The 7,708-nt window shown below is 48.6% G+C and overlaps 1 protein-coding gene across 1 annotated transcript in view; it reads right to left on the minus strand.

The window, feature by feature from the left end:
* The window catches only part of LOC128876156 (histone-lysine N-methyltransferase Suv4-20-like), a 102,597-nt gene that overhangs the window by 91,923 nt on the left and 2,966 nt on the right, over positions 1 to 7,708 (minus strand). The gene's annotated exons all lie outside the window — the stretch shown is intronic.

The following is a 7,708-nucleotide window of genomic DNA, read 5'->3' on the forward strand; positions in this document are numbered from 1 at the left end:
TATTACGCAACTCGTTCCGAAAATAAACCAAACGAACGATGGAAACGCTAACAATTGCGAGATATATTTTCGTAATCGGCGCAAGACTTCCAACAATATAATAATACATATACTTCATTTCGATTGCCGGTTCAAAAATAACTAGGAAGCAAAACAAATTTTCTGGGACAGCCTAATACTACAAATAAACAGCTCGTATTTCTAGTCCTCCCGAGCAATATATTTTCCTTAACGTTTCCGACCTTTATAGCGTGGTCCTCGACACGAACGAACAAGATTCATCCACGTGTACTTATATAAGAAAAAAACGTTGTTAAAATTTCCCATTTCAATCGAGTTAACGAAGGACAACCTCAACTCCGATAGAAAATGGATTCGTTTGAGATTTTAATTTAAAGCTTACTAGGAACATTCTCGTCCGTTTCTTTTCCCCGTTCGCTGGGCACATGACCCGAAGTAATTACTGATCGCCACGCCCGACACTTTTAACGCAAAAACTGTGGCGATTAATCCATCCGTTTAAAGGAAAAGCACCGGATCCGTTTAAAAAGAGCGCAAACAAGCAACAACATTCCCCCCGGAGGCTAATTTCATGGGGAGCAGAAGTTGGACGTTTTTCAACCGGAAAGGGAAAATAATATCGTCAAGGGGTTAACTTGGAAAGTCATCGGGTGCAGAGTGCAACGAGAACCTCGTTCGAGTCGATTGCCGCCGGAAATTAAACGGCTCCTCGCAAACGCGCGCAGTGGCTGAGCGCCCCCGCTGTGACGCGACGCGCTGGAAATTTAAATCCCGTTGCCGTTAATTGGCGATGTAAATGTTAATTACCGGCGGTAAATCGCGCGCGACTCCTGGAGGAGGGGTGAAAAAGAGGTTGAGGCTCAGTCGCAGGTGATCGGTGCGCGCGGAGGCGACCGATTTAATGGGCTGCAAGTACGCTATCGCCGGGCGAGTGCGCGAGCGCAGAGAAACGGGATGTTCGGCCTAATTACCGCGTTTTATCAATAGGGATTCTTCCGTGCGCCCGTCTAATGGCGCGTCTAGGCTGTAATCTGTAGTGGGAAGCACGTGACACGATTTCGAAGCCGGGTTCGTCGACCCACGTCCGTTGCGCCATTGTCGCTGACATTTTACAACGTTGGAACGACGTGTGTGCGTTCCCACTTTCCCTTCGTCGTACGTTGGGATGCTGCAACCGACTTGGAAATCTCGTTTCGATATTCTAACGAAGACAAGTTTTTTTTCTAAGACGATATTTCGGCATCGAAAGAAAAATATTTTTATGTGTCGCGGAACAATCTTGACGGTCTCGATGCAGCTCTTTCGATCGAGATTAATCTAATTTGTCAAGAATCCAGGCGAGGGTTTAAACTAAACTCTCGTTCTCAAAGACGTTCCGGTCCTCTTCCGCCTGGTCCGAGACGTCAGCCGAGAAACCACCTCGTAGCCCGTTCGAATATTTGTATCCAAAGAGATTCCCGTGCATTAACGAACCTGGCTGTAGCTCCCCGGTTACCACTTTTATTTCTCCTTTCTGGGCCGGATTCCCGCTCAGCGTGGCGCTCTTAAAACGCTGAAAGGTATTTCCTCGGTTCCGGAAGTCGCATTATTCCTCCTGGCTGGAGGCGAGGGCCGAGCGGTATTATAGGGCCGGGGGTACATATAGTTCGCTGTACAACAGTCAATACTTTATAGCACGAACCAACTTCCCCATCTCTCCGAACTCCCCTCCGTCCTCCCTTTCGTCCGTAGAGCTGACGGAGGGTACGCCAAACTCCCAGCATCGTTTTCCTCCCCGTCCTTTTCTTCCACCACCGGGGGCAAATACGAGCGACGGTTTCCACGATCTACCATCGGTCTCCACGGCAAGCCTCCGCAATATTCCGTGTATCCGCGCTGCCTCGCAGCCCGCGGGGAGGACGCCGCGACGACGAAGGGGCTGTGCGAATTTTCAGCGTCGACGCCGACGCCACCCGGCGAATAAAACGGGAAAGAGCGTCGTTGCGCGTCGGGCGTAACTCCGCTACTTTCCCGTCCGTGACGGAAAGACGCGGAGGAGAACCTAGAGCTGGGCCAGGTCTCGCTTCGATGGCGCTACTTTGCGTTACAGCCACGTTTCAACCCTTTCCGCCGTTGAACGTGATACGATAGCGGCCCCCGAGCCCAACGCTAACGCGATTTTGGAAAGTGTAATTACCCCAGACGTTGTTTCCCAATAGTTCTCAAATTTCAACTTTCTACGTGGTTTTCGGAGTTAACGCATTGTTGACCGGCAATTTTACACGATAGCGACTTCGTGTCACCGGCTATTATTTCGTAAATTTGGACTACTGAACTACTGAGTGATATAAACCTAAGTACTGCGAAAAGTATGTTCTATCGTTAACAAATTCTTACAATGCGACTCCGTTCTATATACTGGGTATGGAAAGTGAGAATAAAAATGTGGAATCTTTGTCAGAGCCAATTCCTTATTCCAATAGATTTCCTGGATCATTCCCACAATACAGTTACCCGTGATCTCCTCGATAGCTCCTCGAACGTTCCCTGCACTCAATCGAGTTTATTTATCTCGAAGCCGTCATACTCCTCGGATTGCGATCCACTCCTCTGAGGAAAAGATTAGCGAGTCTAGCGAACCGTGACTCGAACCCGGAACTCTTCGGTTGGGTCGGCCGAGCCCGATTAGTCGAGCCTCCCGTGGATCGTCTGTGAATCTCTGCTTGGCGATCTCGACGTCGAAAATTACCTACATCTCCGCCATAAGATCCGTTACGTGCATATCGAGCTACTAATTCGATACAATTTACGAATCGTTGAGACAAAACTCGATTAGTTCTAACGAGAGACTACAACTTTGTTAATCTTCGAATCTAATTGCACGTAATTTCAAGGATTTAAGCATTCCGAGAATGCAGTCGATAAGGAAGTCGATTTTTCACCTCGAACAAGCTAGAACCCCGCTGCAAGGGGTCCAGTCGATCGATAGCGGCTCGTACTCGTACTCGACGCAATCCCAGCCTCGCGATTTCGTTCTCGATTTCAGTATAGCGCGCGATCGAGGAGTCCAAGCTTCCCTTGGCGGGATCGTGAACGTAATTGCGTAAAGTTTGCAGTCGAAGGGTGCGCGGAACGGGGTCTCTCTCCGCGGGAGGGCGTCGAGGAGAGCCGAGTATCTAGGTCTGTGTAACGATTTTTAGACTCCCGACCCTCCGAGAATCGTCCAGGCCATAAAAAACTTGAGGCACCCCACAGTCAACGCTGCGTCAGGGTTTCCATAGCGACCGAAGCCCTTTCGCGCCCCTCTATCGTTGACCTATACCTACGACACCACCCCTTGGATCCTGACTGTGCCCTAAATCTATTAGACAAATTCAAAGATACACACCGTCGTCAGGAAGAAGCGTCGCCATCCTTTCGACGATAAATTGGGACACGTTAGGGATGCTGGAGCCAGGATGTGTTTGTTAGTCCCTAAGGGTAGTTTCCTGTACCTTGGTTTTTTTTTTTTAAAACAAACATAGGAGATATCGAACTGGAAATTTTTGTGTCAATTGAGATATCTGTAGGGATGCTATATGAATTTTCGTGGGCGATTTGTTGGAGTAACAAAACTGTTGTTAATAATTTTCTGGTCCTGATTCCTCATTCGAGTTCACGGTCTCGATTCATCCCTGAGAAATCGCGCAACCCTTTCTGGCCGACTATTAGCGAGCGTCGTCGAGGGAAATTTAGCCGCGGCAAATAAATAGAACACAGAAGAGAAACCGCGAAAAAATGGCTTGCGCCGCCGCATAGGAGGCGAGATGCACGATGGTCGGCGAGGTCTACTGACATCAGACATGCAACGCCGACACAAAAAAAAGTAGAAAAAAACTAAGAGCAAAAGGTGAGAGCCACGGAATCGTAAATCGAGAATTAAGTATGACGGCGCGCCGCGGTAAGACGTATATAAATTTTCCTTGCCGATGAATAATAAATGGAACCAGGGGAGGAACAGTACCGAGTGAAACTATACTCGTGGTCTCTGGACGCGAGAAGGGCAGCAGAAAGAGAAACAGATAGAGAGGAACGTAGCTGGAGCAGAGAACGAAAAGAGAGGGAAAGAAGGGAATGTTCACCTTTATCAAATTCAAAGAGCGGCTAGGATTTAATGTAAAGTTTCAATGGGGCGACTTTTCATTAGAAATAATAATTATCTTGCTCTGGTTCTAAATCACTCGATACGAGTACTCTCGCTTTAATTATTTCGAATTTGTTCTGATGCGTAGCAGTATTTCTGTTAAAGTTAATATAATTTCAAGATTTCACTGCGCCTTTGTTCGAGACCTACCGATGCCTACATTCCAAATTCTCATGATAGGGTCAATTTTGTATCCCTGCGTTTGGAGTCATACCTCCGGAAAGGGGCGAAAGCAACTGACCTCCTCAGACAAATGTATTCGATCTGTTTCTACCAGCTCAGGGACACTGAACTTTCGTCATTGCATCCCTATATTCAGATCTACGATCAACGTCGAGTGAAAATACAATTCTCGTGTTTGGAATCGCGATGCTATCGGTTCTATGGACTTCGCTTAGAATCGCCACGCGAAACCCGCAATTTATTCCGGGCCCGCCTAATATCCGAAGACGTATATAAATTTTCCTCTTCGATGAATAATAAATGGCGGGATCGGAGGAGTACGCGAAGGGGGAGAGACAGTACCAAGTGGAGCCGTGCTCGAGTCTCTGGGCGCAAGAAGGGCAGCGGAGAGAGAAAAGCATTCGCGAGCACGGTGGAAAAGACGAAGACAGGTAACGCGGAGCAGAGAGCAGAAAGGAAAGGGTGGTGTGCTGGGCTCGCGAGGCTCGAAGACTCGGAGAAAGAGAGCCCAGAGCCAGAGCGAGAGCAAGGAGCGAACGAAAGGACGTTAACCCTTTTCTTGTTTCTCTCCAGCCCATCCCTCCGGTCCTTCTCATCGCAGGAGTGCTCCTTTCCGCAGGAGAGTCGCCTCGTCCCTTTCTCTCCAACCTCCAGTCACTTTTTCCCAACCTCTACGAGGCATCTTTCTCGCTCCGAGCGTTCTCCTCTGCGCTTCGCAGCGAGAGGGCTCCCTCTGCGCCACCCGCTTCGTTCTCTCTCTTTCTCACGCCCCTGGCCGCTTTCTTGCCCCGCGTTCTCGTCGAGGGGAGAACAAAAATTACGAATCCGCGAGGCATTCGTCGAGAGCCACCGAGCGTAGCTCGATCGAGGGATTTCGCGCGGAGCTTGCTCCGCTCGACTCTGCCGCGAACGTTTCTAACGGAAACGCTCAACCCTTCGTCGAGGCGAAGGGTCGGGCTGTCGCGAACGATCGACTGTCAGCTGGCGCGACTCATACGAAAGAAGCGTGGGGTAATCTGGAACCGATGCTAGAAAAACGGAACAGCTGACAGCAGTCAGATGGGTTGATATCGATAGAAAATAGGATCTGTACCATCGCATGCACAAGAGTCCAACTACCACCTTACGAATGGAACAATGAAGGCTGATGTAACTTGCGAATAGAATCCTATTAAAAGTAAAGTTCACGACTTCGAATAATAATAAAAGACAAACCGGAAAACCTGCGCGAATTATTCTAAATCCGAGAAAATCGAGCAACTAACACTGCCTCGAGTAAATCCCACGGCTAACCACAAGTCGGTGTGTTACGAAATCCAGGTCAGCGGCCTTGACGATGTACAGTTTCCGTGTCGTGCGCCTCAATTTCCATAATTACGATACCGGCGAGTAATTGCCTAGGCAGTAAAGCGCAAATAAATTCGCCTCGGTGGGCGGGAAAAAGGGGTTCCGTGCGGGGCTCGCGCGAGAAATTTCTGGGACACTTTGCATATTTTCGCGTGACCGTGCACACCGCCGTCGTCGTGGCTCGCTCGTTCGTGGGAAGAAACCTTCGACGTTGTAATTATCGGGGCCAATTTGTCCGGCTAATAACACGCCATTATATTATTAAAAAGTCGTAAAGATAATCATTGCGTCTACCCAGCTTTGCCAGCCTATTGTTTTACGGCCGAGGATTCCTCGTACTATTATTCCCGTTGATCTTAAAACTACGCCCGTGCACGGGTAATGGCTTCTGCCCCGATTATCCCGCTCGCCGACTTTGTTCCCGCGTTTTAACCTCTTCGCGGCGAACCTCTTCAGGAGGGCAGTTTTGCAATCTCATATAAAAACATTCATTTTTCATTTCTTCTGCACTTGTCTTGAGAACGCTGATGCTTCGATGGAGACTTATAGCTTGCATTGTCGCGCGTCGGAAATGTATAAACGAGAATTCAAAGTACTCGAGAAGAAAAGTTGGCACCACGAGCGTATCAGCGCACAGTGAGCCCGCAAACTAGTAGCACCACTGGGCCTCCCAGCTTCTAACACAGTTTCCAGATGGCAAATCAACGTCAGGAGCCCCTCGACCTCGGCCACGACGGATCGCGAGCGAACGTTCCATTCTGGATATAAAAATAGCTACGTTACGAATCCAGCGTTCGAGAAATCCTGAGATTAACGGGTCCGTCGACGTGGCGTTACCCGCGAAATTACTATTATCGGATAAAAACGGAGTTGCCGTTATTATCCACCGTGTAATCGGTTCCACGAGAGCACCGCGGGAGCTTAGCTCGTATCCTGACGAATCTCGACGGGGCGAGAATAGCGGCGAAGCGTTTAAAATAAAGTCGCAGCGACGGTAAATTTATCGTTCACGAACGCGGGATCTGTTTACCCGTCCCTTGGGATCGCGTGTCGCGATGAAAACCACTAAAATACCGGGGACGGAATTCGTCGTTGGTTTTTGGGGGGCCCCCTCCCGCGAAAAACCGTTCCTCTTCTTGGCCCTCCTTGTCACTCACGTGTCACCTTCCCGTGCAGCGACGGGGGGAAAATAAGGCCGCGGGTTTTGGAATACCTGACCGGTTAGTCAGACCATTTAGTCATTCCTCTTATACCGGGGTATACTCGGTATCGCGCAGTCACCAGAACTCGCTCTTTGGGAACTATCCAGATCACGAATTAGCTCGTAAAAAAAGCCACCCGAGGGTTACAGAAGCATACCGAAATAAACACGTTAAGTAACAACATTGGAATACATCTTCGTGGCGCGCAAGTGGTCAGAAATCCACCTCGAAAAAACCTACTCGAAAGTACTTTTTTGACGTTAAATAAGCGCGACTCGCTAGGACTTGCGAGCTGCGCGCGATCGATAGGAGCGGATCCGCGAACGTGCTACCCATTGTTTTCAATTATTATTAGAAATGAAAAGAGGAAGAAAGTGGGGGAAAGAAAACGATTTGTTCGCTTTCCCATCAATTATTTCTGTCGAGCACAGCGAACAAAGGGAAGAAAAGTTTCCTTGCAATTGCTATACTATATGTATAATCGATCGATACGAGATCTTAATACTATCTTCACGGAGGAGTTTACGTCATCCCCTCTGAGCAGTTTTTTGTTTGCGAATAAAGTCGTCGAGCGAAAATAAAGAAATAAAAATATCCAGGTCGTCTAATTAGTAGAAGCAACGAACCGTCGCGGTTACAAAGATAATGGGAAAAAAAAAGACGCCGGGAGACAGGGAAAAGAACAGAGCGGGACGTAGGAGAAGACAGACGAGCAAAAAAAGAGGAAAGGAAAAACGAAAAGGCAGAGAGAGAGAGAGAGAGAGAGAGAGAGAGAGAGAGAGAGAGAGAGAGA

This window comes from Hylaeus volcanicus, chromosome 5, assembly GCF_026283585.1.
Source record: "Hylaeus volcanicus isolate JK05 chromosome 5, UHH_iyHylVolc1.0_haploid, whole genome shotgun sequence".
NCBI classification, from domain to species: Eukaryota; Metazoa; Arthropoda; class Insecta; order Hymenoptera; family Colletidae; genus Hylaeus; species Hylaeus volcanicus.